Source organism: Marmota flaviventris, chromosome 3 (genome assembly GCF_047511675.1).
Source record: "Marmota flaviventris isolate mMarFla1 chromosome 3, mMarFla1.hap1, whole genome shotgun sequence".
Classification (NCBI taxonomy): domain Eukaryota; kingdom Metazoa; phylum Chordata; class Mammalia; order Rodentia; family Sciuridae; genus Marmota; species Marmota flaviventris.
In genome coordinates, this window is record NC_092500.1 from 84,814,518 (window position 1) to 84,829,888 (window position 15,371).

The 15,371-nt window shown below is 40.1% G+C and overlaps 1 long non-coding RNA gene across 3 annotated transcripts in view; it reads right to left on the minus strand.

Moving 5' to 3' along the window:
- Positions 1 to 12,014: 12,014 nt before the first annotated feature.
- The window catches only part of LOC139705214 (uncharacterized), a 29,670-nt gene continuing 26,313 nt past the window's right edge, over positions 12,015 to 15,371 (minus strand). For all 3 annotated transcript variants that reach the window (XR_011707105.1, XR_011707107.1, XR_011707106.1), the window contains exons 2-3: positions 15,085 to 15,147; positions 12,015 to 12,995 (exon numbers count right to left, since the gene is read on the minus strand). This is a non-coding gene — a long non-coding RNA (uncharacterized lncRNA). The remainder of the gene's footprint in view (positions 12,996 to 15,084; positions 15,148 to 15,371) is intronic.

Genomic DNA, 15,371 nt, shown 5'->3' on the forward strand with positions numbered 1-15,371 from the left:
GTGGACATTTATCAGGTCATTAATCTGTACTTATGATTTTTTTAAACATCCACACAACTTTCCAACACACAGATGTACCATAGTTTATTGAGTAATGCTATCTAGTCGAGCATTTAGATAAATTCTCAGTTTTTCACTTTGAAAGATTACACCGTGATAAACATGCTTGCACATAAATATTTGTGTGAACCACTGATTTGCTAAGAACAGATTCATTTAAGTGATATCACGCAATCAAGACATGTGAATAGTTTTAAAGCCCCACAAAGGCTTTGCTAACTTATACTCCCTACCCAAAGAGCATGAAAAATGGCACTTTTCCAAAGGCGGTTTTTAGGTCAGACTGTTCTGGTGGCCTGACCTAGGGTCCCCCTCCCCTGGTGGAGCTGACCTGTGCCCTCAGAAGCTCCCCAGGGCACTGTGTGCAGAAGCCTGTTTTTGCACCCCAGGGCCTTCCGGAGCACGTTTACTCATCTCTACAGCTGGGCCAGCTGAAGCATGTGGAGGTCAGGTGATGTGCGTGGGGTCATGCAGTCAGCGGTGACTCAGCTGGAGCTCCTGAACCTTGCTCAGATCACAAGGCTGAGAGCACTTGCTTCCCTAAGGCCCATTATTCCCAAATAATTAAAAGAGGCCATTTGCACTGAAGTTTGTGGATATTAAGTTTTTGGAACGAGTGGTTCAACCCCATGACTTGGTTAATTGGTGACACCAACTGCTCCGCCTTCTTCTTCCTTGTTGGAACCAGAGAATGACTGCCCAGCTTCCCTGAAAGGGAGGGCTTGCAAGGAGGCTCTGTGATAAACATTTTCAGGTGTCCATCCAAAACTCTCAGACCCAGAGACACACCCACTGACCTGGATCCAAACAGCAATTCTGGTACATCTGATTCACTGTGACTTATTTAGAAGCCGTGCTGGCTACCTAGCTAGGTACTAGATAGAACATTCTCGCCAGGAAGAACAACCCTGATGACAAAGATTAACCTTTCATAAGACTTCTTGTTTACTTCATCCATAGGTAGGCACCAGAACAAATTCAGACGACCCAGTCAACCTGACAGGACTGAATCTCCCCAGATGAGTGTGCTGGCAAGTATGACTGCAGCTGTTCCATGGTGAGTCTGTGCTTCCAGGGGTTTTCTGCCCTGGGGTACTATCTGTGAGTTCAGGGTCCTCCAGGGATATTGTGCTTTATTCTGACACTTAGCCATAGACAATGGGAGTTAAAGCCCAGATGCCCCCTGAGGGCCCAATTCTACTTGCACAAGGGTTAAGAGAAAGTGAAAGAGCATCCTTCTGTCCTGTCAGCTGGCTCCCGACCCTTTCCCTAGGAGGGAGGACACATCAGTTACATCCCCTATCAAACATTCACAGATGAGCTTAACACATACGCACAGACACACACACACACACAACAAAAACAACAATAATAATCTGAAATAATCTGAGGAGATACATGCTTGTAGCTAAGTCTTGTGTTATTTATTTGCATACACACAGACACACACACACACACACACACACACACACACTGTTAGACCCTAAACTGGGATTCAAGTGGGTGTTGGTAGAGCCCAGAGTTTGGACCCCTTCCTGTGGGCAAGTTGCTTTGAGAAGGCTTTGGATTCCTAGTTGAAGGATGCTCATGGAATGTGGTGTGTAGTCCTTAGGACAGGAGGGAGGAGGACGGTGGAGGTATGGCATGCAATCTGGTTCTTGTAAGGATTTTGAGAATGCTTTTCAGTTCAGAGGAAATGAAGGACAGCAGCCACTGCTCAGACAATCTGAAGACCAGCAGACTGTAGAGCCCCATGGGTACACTGTTGGCATGGACGCTGGCAATGCTCATGGCAGGTCCTGTCAGCCAGGGCAGGATTAAGGCTCTTGTTGTGAGGAGGGAGGAAGGGAGCAAGAGAAGAATAGTGCAAGTATCACGTGTGATTGTATGCAGCAGCCTGACTCATAGTTCCCACTGGAGACCTCTGGGAAGGCCCAGAAATACTTAAATGGGGGAGACTTTACAAGGTTGGAGGGCAGGTTAGGGCCAGAGCAGGACACCCAGTTGTAAAGATTAATATGCATCTCACCAAAGCTCCCCATTTTAATGCACCAATTCATTGTCACTTGGAGCTTCAGTGGTTTCATTTTTCATTACTAACAATAACACTGTGAGAAATATTCTTGAACATAAATTTTTAGGTGTATCTCTGATTAAATTCATAGACATATATCAATACATTTATTATGGTGCCTATCCACTTGTAGATAAGTGTTGAATTTTATCAAATGCTTTTTATTCATCTGTTAAGATGGTTATGAGATTTATATCCTCCACTCTGTTGAGGTGGTATATCACATTAGTTGGTTTTCATATATTGAACCATCCTTGCATCCTAGGGTTAAATCCCACTTTATCATCCCACTTTGACATGCTGTTGAACAGGTTTGCTAGTATTTTTTCAGGGTTTTTGAATCTATGTTCACCAGGAATATTAGTCTGTAGTTCTGTTTTCTTATAGTGTCTTTGTCTAGATTTGATATTAGTATAATGTTGGCCTCATAAAACAAGTTTAGAAGTTTTCCATTTTCTTCAGTTTTTTGATAGAATTTGACAAGGATTGGCATCAATGTTCCAAATGCTGGAAGAATTGAACAATGAAGCCCCATCTGGTCCTGGGCTTTTCATTGTTGAGAGGTTTCTGATGACTGATCCAGTCTCCCTGCTGGTCATAGGTGTGTCTAGACTTCCTCTTTCTTCTGGTGCAGTCTAAGTAGGTTATATGTTTCTAGGAATTTATCCATTTCTTCCAGGTTTTTCACTTTGTTAGCTGGCACTTCTAGTAGCCTCCTGACCCTAATTATTTCTGTGGTATCATGTGCAATATTTCCTCTCTTAGTTCTGATTTTATTTATTGGGGTCACTTTTCTCTCTCTCTTTTTATTAACCTAACTGAAGATTTGTTAATTTTTTAAAATCTTGATACAAAACCAGTTCAGTTTCCTTTATTTCTGTGTTGTTTTTCTACACTGTTTTATTTATTTCTCTCCTAATCTTTACCATTTCCTTCCCTGTGCTAACTCTGGGTTTGGATGATTCCTCTCTTCCCAGTTCTTTCTAGTTAGGTGATTTAACACTGAACAACCTGCCCAGCTCCTTCCCAGAGTTTCTGTGCTGCTTTTCCCTCCACTGCCCTGGAGGTCAGTGGTCCCCACTCTCACCAGCTCTGGGGGTTTTGGTCCTTTTTCTCCTAGCTGTTCAGATGGGCATGACACCTCGCTGTGGTACTCTCATTTCCTCAATGGCTAACGATAGTGAACATATTTTCATGTGCTCACTGGCTATTTGTAGCTCTTTGTGGGTGAACTCTGTACATCTTGCTTATTTTTGTTTATGGTGTTTGACTTCTCCAAGAAGTCAAGCTCCAAGAGTTTTTCTAACTCTGAATACAAGGTCTTTCCCCAAAATGTGGATCCTTGGTGTTTTCAGTTTTTCTCCCAGTTTCTGGCTCACCTTTTTGTCTTTGAAGAAATTTTTTTTTACTTTACAAAGACCAATTTATATTTTTTCTTTTACAGCTAATAAAAGTACTATTTTCATATGGCATGAAATATAGGTATTTTTGTTAAGACTTGAAGTAATTTGGTATTCAGAATTGGCCACACGATAGCTGATACGGAGAAGAGGGAAAAAAATATAAATGTTTCTTTCAAAAGCTTAACTACAAAACACCCATCTTAAACCAAGAGCTCTGAGGTTTGGTAAAAGGGTTGGAGGTACTAATGACCATTTTCCAATGCGGGTGATGGCACAATATCCATTTGTTGGACATGTGTTGCTGTGTGTTCACAGTTTAGAAAGACACTCTGAAAAGGTGGCTTAGCATTTTTCTTTTGCCTATTTGACTCCCTTGCAGGAGGAGATTGGAAACTCAAGCTACTCCGGGGCTCTGCTTCCACGTGACCAGGCTTGTAGGATGTCAAAGTAACTACAGGTTAACAAAACAATTTTATTTGAAACTAGGGTTGAATCGAAATTTTGAAAGTAACATAGAAACACGGAAAAGTGGTCTTCTAACTCTTGTATGTTGGACAAAAGCATAGTTGTCAACCTGGCCTTGCAGATGCATAGGTAGAGAGACAGTGTTTGGGAGGCCTTGAATTCCACAGTCAGTCTGCACTTTTGGAGTTTGAATGCTTGGGTTTGATGTAGCTTCTTTGACTTTCAGCAAATAAATTACCCTCTCTGAGGGTATGGGTGTTTTTGGTTTTGTTTTCCTTTATAAAGTAGGGCTGTTACATTTCATGGTTGTTGTAATTATTAAATAACACTGGAAATTTCTAGTACAGAGCCTTGTGTTAGCTCCTCAGGGTAAATACCCAATGGATGTATGTTGAATTGGAATGAGTTGGATATTCAAGGTTGTTGTTTAAGCAAGCAAATTATATTGATCTAATACAGCCTTTTAGCTCTGATCTCAAGGAAACCTTTCAGACTTTCCCATTACCTATCAAGGGCGTACCAAGGAATGCACTACCATATTGTCACTTTTGAGAAGAAGAAAATAAAGTCATAGCAAAGAATGAAGAAGACAACTTCAAAGACAGACTGTATTCCCAAGACTATCTTCTTGTGCTGGGTGCAGTTCCCTCTCTTGAGTAGGCTCTCAGCATGCTTAACACTAGGGCAGCCAGAATGGATTCTGTTGGCCAGTAACCTTGGAGAGGGAGAAGAAATCCACAAGGGAAACATGAATGAGGAAGAAGCAGAATGCTAATCACAAAGTCAGTATTTTCTTATTTCACATTTAGCTCTTAAACAATTTATTGTTTCAACAGATTTTCCAAGTCCCCACAGGTGAGCCTAGCATTCTGGGTATGACAGACAATTCCAAAACCATTTCCCATACTCCCCAGTGAGGGGACGTTATAGATGCAAAGGAGTGATTGGAGGCCAAAACGATTGGTACAGACCAGAGGCATTTCAGGAGTTCAAAAAGAGATCATCCAGAGTGGAGCTACCAGTAAGGCTTTTGAAATGGATGTTAGAAATGTGATAGTAAGACACGTGGACCATCTCCCAAGTGTGGTGAAGAGGGGGACTAAGACCCGAGGGACACAAAGGACATGGGTCCTTGGGTTTTTAGGCTCAGTCAGTCTCAGTTCTATTATTACCCCAAGGCTGTTACCCTATGCAAAAGGCCTTCTCTGCTTCCATGAATTACTTTCTTCAAAAGGAAAAGGGTAAACTTAGCATCAGATATTATGTCCAAGTCTTATACCTCCAGCTATCATGTGGATTCTTAAATTTAAAAATTAATAAGATACAATATTATAATAGTATACAGTACAATATTGCAAGGTTATTTTTTTATGTTCTCCTTTCCCCACAGCCCTCATATAAATAACTGGGTGTAGGGGACTGGGGCTAAGATAGAGTGATTTGTATGGCATGATTTCAGGAACAAAGACTTTGCTGAATTGAAAATTGCCTCTCTTGTGTAACACTGACTTTGTGCTCTTAGATAAAGCTTATGAGCTTGTTTTCCCAAGACGGATTCATTTTCTAAGAGGATCTCCCATCTCTCAAACCAACCAATTTCGTAGTTACTTAACTATCAATCCCCTGATCACACTGGAACTTTCAAATCGAACACAGTTTAGACTAGTAGCCTGGACCTCCCAACCTCACAAAAATGCCTCACAGTGGCAAGGGACACATACATGTTGGTTGGTTCCTTAAATATTCACCTAGTGGAGTCAAGGCAGAGGCTCAGAAGCTGTAGTGGAATTGCTGTAAGGCTCAGGATAAGGTTGGGTATAAGAACACAGGCTTGTGTCATCTGAAATGTTAAGACCAATAAATTTTAAAATAAAAAGAATAAATTTAAAAAACAGTGGAGGAAACAGCTGCCTGTGAATGGAAGGGGGGTTCACTACAGATAAAGACAAAAAGAGCATTTCCAAGAGAGTGAGAGAGTGAAAGCTTGTTGGCAAATATCCATTCATTCCTTGCAGGCTGAATCTTCCTATTTGCCCACTTTAGGGTGGCATTTGGTACTTTCCTTTTGCTGGTACACATCACTGTCCACCTCCCTTGTAGAACCTGAACAAGATTTGAGCAGACAGGCAGCAGCAGCATGGGTAGAGTATAGAGTTGAGGCTATCCATGGCTTTGGTTAAAGGATCAGCCTTATTGACGAGGAAGATTTATAGGGAGAAACAATGGAAGATTCATTCATTAAGCAAACACTTCCAAAGCACCATCCTGTGGCAGAGCAATGTGGAAGGGCAGTTAATAGAGAGGAAAAGACTGAGGACACTGAATAGGTAGAGGGTCTTGGATCAAAAAAGGATCGGCTAACCTTAAAAAGTGAACACATTTCCCTCTGGAACTCAATAGTAATGAGGAAAGTAGGGATGTTACAGAACAACAATCCTAAGTAAACACTGGAGTCACTCATGAAAACTTGTATTGAGCATTTGTTACCACCGGGCAGCTTTGTGTGTAGCATAAAGGCTGTTGGATGAAGAAGAGAGAGAAAATAGGATTAAAATCTAATTCCAACACTCAAGTTCACCATCTAATGGGGAAAATAAGACAAATAAGTAACAAAGGCATAATGTTACACATGACACAGTAGAAATGGAAATCCATCCAGATGTCCCCATTGTAGGTGTTGGGGTTCCAGGTTTTTCCAGCCAAAGGCCTGATTCTGAAATAAGAGACCTGCTGCAGCTGAGGGTTTTACTGTCTTTGGAGTTAAGACATTCTGATTATCAGCTCCTTAGAGCCTTTCTCTACTTGCAGCTGCAGGAGATGCATGCAAACAAGGATCTGTCCGGCTTTCAAACTGGGCTTTCAGTTGTCGGTTGCCCAGCTGTTGGTTACATTTCTGCATAAACAGTGCATCAATGGCCTTTAGCCATCTTCCCAAATATTAGAATACTGTTATCATTATTGCTGTGATTTTCTTCATATACCTCAAAAGCCTGACACAGCACCCACTCTAGTGCATTCTCTTCCACCATTGCACCTCAATTCACTACTGCTAAAAGTTTAACCATGAGATCAGAATCAGGGCCAGGGCCTCTGAGCCACCTTACCAGCGATGGTATCCTCACCAGTTGGCAGTGAAAACCTAACTTACTGCCTGTTCTCTGGGGCTCATCAATAATTCTAGTTCCCTGGAAGAAAACTAGAGGGCTTTATGTCCTCTTTCCTCAGTCATGGATATGGGCCACTCCTATAGGGATGCAGGCAAAGTGAGACAACTGAGGCAGACCCTGAGGGAGCTGAGGGCTAAAGACTGTTAGCTGACCACATTGTCCCTCACTAGACTGAGAGTCGTTCCTTGAAGGGGCAACTGAATAGCTTGTCACAAGCCTGAGCTAAGGCAGATGCAACAAGAATAGGTGATGATGATGGTGATGGACACAAGTGGGAGGGTAGGTAGAGAAGAGATGATAGATACAGAGATGTATATATGGATACCCACACAGAGAAAGGAGGAAGGAGGAGGAATGGGAACAAGGAAGAGGAATTATGGAGTAGTCTTAACATTTTCTATAAATCAAGAAGGCAAACTAATTTGCAAAGATCAAGGACAGTCTGACTGGAGATTTGAAGAAGATGGAATATTTAGAAATATTGGCCAGGAGAGATGTTTTATGTCTTCTGACAGAATTTTTAAATCACCCTGCTATTGCAGATCTGTTTAAGTTCATAGTGTAAATTTTCAGAAGGCCAATCCTATTACAGTCTGAGTCTTTATCCCATAGACTTACATTATCAAGGGAGGTCGAATGAACACTCTGGGTGCAGACTGGACTTGGGGTTGGCATGATGGACCTGGATAAGTGCCAAATGGATCAATAAGGCAATGTCATAGCTGACTAGGGACCTCAAGCTGCATAGAACATTGAGTGGAGTCAGAAGGCTCCCAGGTGCTGAAAGGAATGATTAGTGGCTTAAGCTATGGTAAGAGTAGAAGGTCTTGTGATTCTTATGAGGGAGAAGAAGAGGGACTAGCTGAAGAGGTTTCAGCAGAAAAAGGAAAAGACTAGTTTGAGATCTCAGGTGGGAAATCTATGAAAAGACCCAGGATGTAGTGATACAGGAAGGAAGAGGCGTAGAATGAAGATGAAGGCTGGTCAAATCACACAAAGCAAGACAGTGTGAGGAGTGACAACTCTGTCACCAGAAGGTTTTAGTAAAGCCTGGAATAATCAGATTTGAATTTCAGGTTCTGCACCCAGAGAGCAAGGTTAATAGAGGCCATGTCTGGCCATTAGGAATTTAGTATCTGAGACCTCTGAGAGAAAACAAAACCCAGTCTCCTTTTTCCTGGGAAAAAAAAGACCTCACTTGATTTTTCCAAACTGAGAGGATCAGGAAATTGTTTTGGTGACAAGTATTAGGCTTAAAACACTAAAATAGGTTGAAATGTGCTTTGGTGATAGAAGGCCAGAACATATTTTTTTAAAAACAGACATTGAATGGCCTCTTCCTCTTTCACTTTCTACCACAGTGTCTGCTAGGCAAGGAAAATGACTCATTAATAAATTTAGCACCAGAGACCTGACTCATTCAGAAACCTCTTAACAACCACCTCACCCAATCTTACTATACTTTAGCTAACGAGATTCTCAAGCTTAGGCTGTCAGAATTATGCCTTACACATGGGCAATGGGTTTTATAACTTGTACTAGAAGTATGCTAATAGTGTGAATTCCCCTTTTAGTGATGTCGAAGCTGAGCTAAGTGAATCACCTTAGGCTAAACATTGAATAGAGGGCGAATCTGTACTTCATCTTTTTCTCACCAAAACCAGCAAAATGTCCACAGCACAATACTTAATACTAGAGCAGTTGATCATTTAAGATCTGAACCCAGTGACCTCATAGAAATAATGACTACCAAATTGGAAGGGGTGATAGCATGTCTATTAATGGGAAACTTCAGCAAAAGAATAATTTCTTATCCAACTTTGCTTTATCTAGCACAAAGCTTAGTAATGGGTATTCAGAAAACATGTTTGTTGTATGAATGAATAAAACACCTTAAGTATACATTTTTTTTGTGACCATGGTCTTTTCTGAAAGGAATATAATAAAAAGAATATTTTTGGCTAAGGCAAACTTTGCAGGTCTTAGTGCAAAAAATGTGGGGGAAAATGCAAGGATCAAGGATGAAGAAATTTTAATATAGAATCTTAATTTCCCTGCCCTTTTTAAAAAAATTTGTTTTAGCTGTGGATGGACACAATATCTTTATTTTATTTATTTATTTTTATGTGGTGCTGAGGCTTGAATCCAGTGCCTTGTATGTACAAAGCAAGTGCTCTACCACTGAGCTACAACCTCAGCCCTTGCTCTTTTGATTAGTGTTTAATTCTAATAAGCATGTAGTTCCGGGGGCAGAGGTAGGGAAGGAGTGCAACATGATTCCAAACAGACTTCCAGCTTCCAGGACTTGAGCTCCCCAATGCTTTACCATCTTATCTTTATCACCTGAACCTCCAAAGCTTCCATCCCATCCTTGGTGGTTCTAGTTAAGGTGAATTGTGTTGGTGGGCCAGGCATGGCGGCACACAACTGTAATTCCAGCCACTTGGGAGGCTGAAGCAGGAGGATCACAAGTTCAAAGCCAGGCTCAGAAACTTAGAAAGGCCCTAAACAACTTAACAAGATCCTGTCTCAAAATAAAAAAAAATAAAAAGGACTGGGGATGTGGCTCAGTGGTAAAGTGCCTCTGAGTTCAATCCCCAGTACCAAAAACAAATAAATAAGAATATAGGTGAATCTTAGAGAAGTCAAATCCAATCAATAAATAGTTTCTGAAACATCTATAAGAAAGTAATTTGGGAGTACAAAATATAAGATCACCTTTGTCTCAAGGTATTTACAACTTAGCTGGGAGAAAAGGATATGAGAAGCATGAAAAGGTGACAGTAAGAGGGTTAAATTCAAGGTAATAAATTCAGTAATTCAAGGTAATAAAGACTTATTACAGACCACACATGACCATGCCACATTCATCTCCCATTCTCAATTCCCACCAGACCTCAACCTTATTAAAGTATTCACTCCAGGTGACACAGGGTACAATGATCTCTCCCCACATCCAGGTGTAAGTTCAAATTAGTATAAGATTGTTCCCTTTGCCACCATTACAGGTCCAGTGGTAGGTATGTGACCAATGTTGGGTCAATCAGACTGAAGAGAAAGATGCCATGCTCAGGCAGAGACCCCCTACTCCACTGCTAAGCATAAACCAAGGGGAGTGAGGTTTATGTGGTTTCTTGCTGTCTTCTTAGGACCATGAAGAAACCAGACATTGTGTGGCAGAGTGAAGACATGACTTTTTAAAGTCCCTGAATCAACCTTGGAGCCTGTCCTAACTCAGGCCTTCCTGCTATGTGAGATAATAAATTTCCTCATTGCTCAAGCAGGCTGGGTGGAGGATTTGTTTCCAGTAGAATCTCAAGGAGACAATGACCAATTGCCAAATGTGTGGGCAGAAAAGAATTACTGTGAGAGTTCAGAATGGGAAGAGTTCACATGAGGAGAGAGTGATCAGGATGGCTTTCAGGGAAATAGAAATGAATAGAATCTATACAGAAGGAGAAACAGGGAACACATCCCAAGCAAAAGCCAGAAGATGAAGGGAGTTTGAGCAGCAATAATGGAGTAGGAAATGCAAAGCGCAGAGGGAAAGATCAGAGAAGATTGTGGAAGATATGTAGGCAGTAAGGCTTCAGTAAAGAGTTGGAACTAGCAAATGATTGTGCCCTGCCTGACCATTTGGAGCCAGGTCTACTTTAGACCACCATCACATTTTACTCCTGCCGGCCTATAAAAATAAGCTTCACACGCTAATGGGTATCTTAAGTGAATGGCCCCACCACTGCCCCTTCACCTTGACCTGTCAGCACACTGACCTGCCTGACCTGACCTTGATCTGGTTCCACACTTGTGACTCTGGGATCCTACCTCTGATCCCACATATTTGGCTTTTGCCACCTCTCAACCTGCTCACCCCACGACTTGGTCCTTGCATCTTCTCTCTCATGGCTCTGCGTTAGTGTGTTTCTCCACAGTGGAGACCAACTGACTTCTTGTTAAATGCTTTGCTGTCTTACAGGCCAGTCCCCACTCCAGGCAGTGAGGAGAGAAGAAGAGAAGAAATGATTCATCTAGGAATGCTGGTGCAGAAGTGACCCAGACATAGCCATGCCCCATGGTTAGAACCAATGTGGTTTTAAAGGAAGTCACACGAGAGGTTGAGACATATGCTATGCAAGGAGCTCTTAGAACAGGCAAGGAAAATGCCCACAACCCAACAGTGAGTATGTGGATGACCAACATGAAAGGGTGCTCAAATTTCCTAAAATTATGGAACTGCAAATTAAAGAATCAGTGAAATATCAACTACTCTGGCAAAAGTTAAAAAGGACTCTATGACTTATTGTTGGTAGGGATGTGGGGAAAAGTATACTCTTACACATTATGGGAGGAAATAGACTTAACAAAGTCTTAACAGAGACTTTCTTCAGTGAAGGCAAAAGGACAATGTTTATTAAAATTAAAAAATAGAGAAAGAGAAAGAAAAGAATTTTTAAAAAAGAGGGTGAGGTGGGATCTTATGAGAATAAAAGGCAGAAGAAAGGGAGGAAGGAGGGGAGGAAGTATTGGGGGAAAAATCCACCAAATTATGCTATGTTCATGTATGAATGAGCCTCAATGGTGTGTGCATATATATATATATATATATATATATATATATATATACATATATAAATATATGTATATGTGTGTACATATATATGTATACATATGTATACACAATCAATGTATTTATATGAATATATACATGTAAATATAACACATATATATTGTGATTCATATGTGAATATATATATACACATATAAATATATATATATGTATCTATACCACATATTTATATAGTCACAATGTACCAATTAAAATAATAATAATAATAGAATGGATATCAGTAGGGCAGAAGGAGAGAGGGAGAAAAATAAGATAAAGAAGGTACTCAATCTCATTTGATCAATGAGATTGATCAAATTGTTATCTGCATGTACAAATAAGGCATAATGAATTCCACCATTATATAGTTATAATGCACCAATTTAAAAATACACATAGCCTTCCCTTAAGTAATGCACTTTTATTTTAATATCATAGAAATAAGACAACACTGCAAAAATATTTAAGTACAAAGTTATATATTGCAGTGCCATTTAAAAAAATATTTTTAGTTGTAGATGCACACAATACATTTATTTTATTCATTTTTATGTGGTGCTGAGGATCGAACCCAATGCCTCGCATGTGCTAGGCAAGTGATCTGCCACTGAACCACAGTCTCAGTCCTTGCAATGCCATTTGTATGGGGGGGAATCTAGGAAAAAAGAGAATATTCAGCAAAAGAAAAAGGACTGAATAAATTATAGTATGTTCTACAGCCACTCTAGTCATTTATTTATTTATTTATTTATTTATTATTGTGCTGAGATTGAACTCAGCTCTGCTTTACTACTGAGTCACATTCCCCAATCCTTTTTATTTTTTTATTTTGAGATAGAGTCTTGCTAAGGGCCTGGATAAATTTCTGAGGCTGATCTCGAACTTGGGATCCTCCTGCCTCAGCCTACCAAGTCACTGGGTTTATAGGCATGCGTTACTGTACCTAGCCATTCTAGCAATTTTTGCTATGCCATTTTACAAGGAAGGACTAACATGGTGAGTCATCATGACTTAGTCTTCTCTAGTGCTTGTTAAATGATAAGCACAGTACCAAGTGCTTTACATATATTATGTATATGTAGTGCTCGTAATAATCCTATGAACAAGTTGCTATTGCTATTTTACAAATATGGAAACTGAGGCATGGAGAAGTTAAGTAACTTATCTGAGGACACACAGTCAGTAGCAGAGCTGGATTAGACAATTGCAGGGGCAGAGGTCTACAATGAGAAAAGGGGAGAAAGGGAAATTCAATTAAAAATAAAGAAAAGGATCAGACTTTTTAAAAATCAGGTATAATATAATTTCATTTATTTATAATAAAATTATATGGTTATATTCACAAAGACATTTAATTTTTAAATCATGGAATCATAGGATGTTCAGATTGGAAGGAAACACACAGATTATGGATGATAACATAATCATCCATCTGAGACTCGAAGTACCTCCATAATATCTGTACTCAGTGGTTTGTAAACACTCTAGAATAGAAAACAATGTGTTTTTAGGCAGCTCCATTTTGATTGAACCCCTAACTCTTAATACTTAGTCCTTGTTCTTTTTATCACTTGAGTGTCATAGAGAACAAGTTTATTCTCTCTTTGACAAGAGAGCCCACCAAGTATTTTAGAAAAGGTAATCTATTCCCTTCAGATATTCCCTTCTCCAAAGTACCTAGTTTCTTCAACAAGGCTTCAATGAGATTTTGAGTTTTCCATTAAGCTGGTCTCTTTATTACAAATATGATCTGACCTGACTATATTTATTTTTAAGCCTGGGACTCACAACTGGACCAATACTTTAGATACAGCCTGACACAAATGGTGAACCACTGTAGATTCTGACCCTATGTCAATGGAAAGTGAGAAAAGGTCAGTGGTTTTAATGACCAAGTTATGCCATGGCTTCTGAAAAAGCTCATTGACAACCAAAACTTGTTCTTTTTAGTCATAGTACTGTCTTTTTTACTAATCACCACAAAATTTTATCACACATACTTTTTGTTGAGTTGCTATTCAAATGCAAGTAACATTAAAATGGTCTTTGGAGAGAGGCTGGCTTGGGCTTGAATCTTGGCTCTACCATATCCTATGTGGCTTTGGGAAAGTCATTTACTTTGTTTGACCTCAGTTTCTTCAACAGTAAGGTCAACATCAAAGCTTCAGTTACAGAGTTGCTTTAAGTACTAGAAATAGAGTATAAATACTAATCCATATAAGTATACAGATTTTAAAAAATCTCTTTGGGGACCAGGGTATTGCTGTTGGTAGACGGACTCACTGTACTGACATTCCAAATTCACTGAGATTGAGATTATAATTTCCTATGTTAACTCCTGGCTTCCTGTGGACTGCCACTAGAAACATCCTCTGGTTGACTAATCTACATCTAGTGAGAAAGGTCAAGACCATTCTTGTTTTTTTTTTTTTTTTCAATTATTTATCTTGCAGATTCTACCTTCTTTCTTAAAGTCATAGCCTTTACTGATTTCCAGGATTATCTTATATTCATGTAATGTGACAAAATCCACTAGTCATGGATTTAATGATCTTATGAACCTGGATAATTTGGCTCATTTAGAACTGTTAAGGGAATCAGATGACTTTTCTCTCTAAATTCCCATCAATTTCACTTTCACCAACACATTCTTCCTTGTGAAAGTAGAAACTTTCCCTGCCTCTTCCTCCACTTCCTGATTGATGATTCTGTCAGTAGAGTAAGACAGGAATTTGTCAGATGCTCTACTTTTAGCCAAATGGGACACTCTGTAGACACCCTCCTGGTTGGAGAAGGCTTCTAGGTTGGCTGAGAAATGGGTCAGGAGAGTGCTGTCTGCGGCTAGCCCCCACCCCGCTGTTCAAACGTGAAGTTATTTTTACTGTACACAGCATAGTTATCATCCTGAAACTTCTTCATCCTCCCCTGAAGTTGGATTCACTCCTTTCCAAATGAAATATTTTCCTCTTTCTTAGGTTAGACCTTCTTTGTACTGGAACACATTCTCTGGGAATTTGGACCTTTAGACTTACACATCCTAGAATTTCATAGGGACAGGAAATGTCCTTCTTAAAACCAGTCTGCTATTCTCATCCTTAAATTTCTACACAGCTACATGGCTTATTGACATGTAGTCAAACTGCATCCCCTTCTATAGCAAATTGTTCTTTTTTAAAAATCCCTGAATCTAGAAAATTTTCACTTCCTAACCTCCTCATCCATGCCCCTACTTCCCTCCTTAGCTTAAATTCCATCCTTGGAACAACTTACAAGACTCTCAAATGTCTTTTTTCCTTCCATCACACTCACCTGGTTAAGCTCTGGTCTTGATCATGCCCTCTATGCTGCCTGCATCCTCAAGTCTGAACATGGCTGGAAAAAAATCAGAACCATGCTGAATAGTCTCACTTTAAATTTATGACCACAAACCTCAAATGGGCACAGTGCTGCCTGGCACTAAACCTTCATTTCTCTAGTATTTGGTTTTCTACTCTCCTCATTGACTTTGCCCCACATATTCTTACTCCTCAAGCACCCAACACTCACCCCTCCTTCCTCCCACTGACTTAAATAGGAATGTCCCCTTTGTTCCTTTG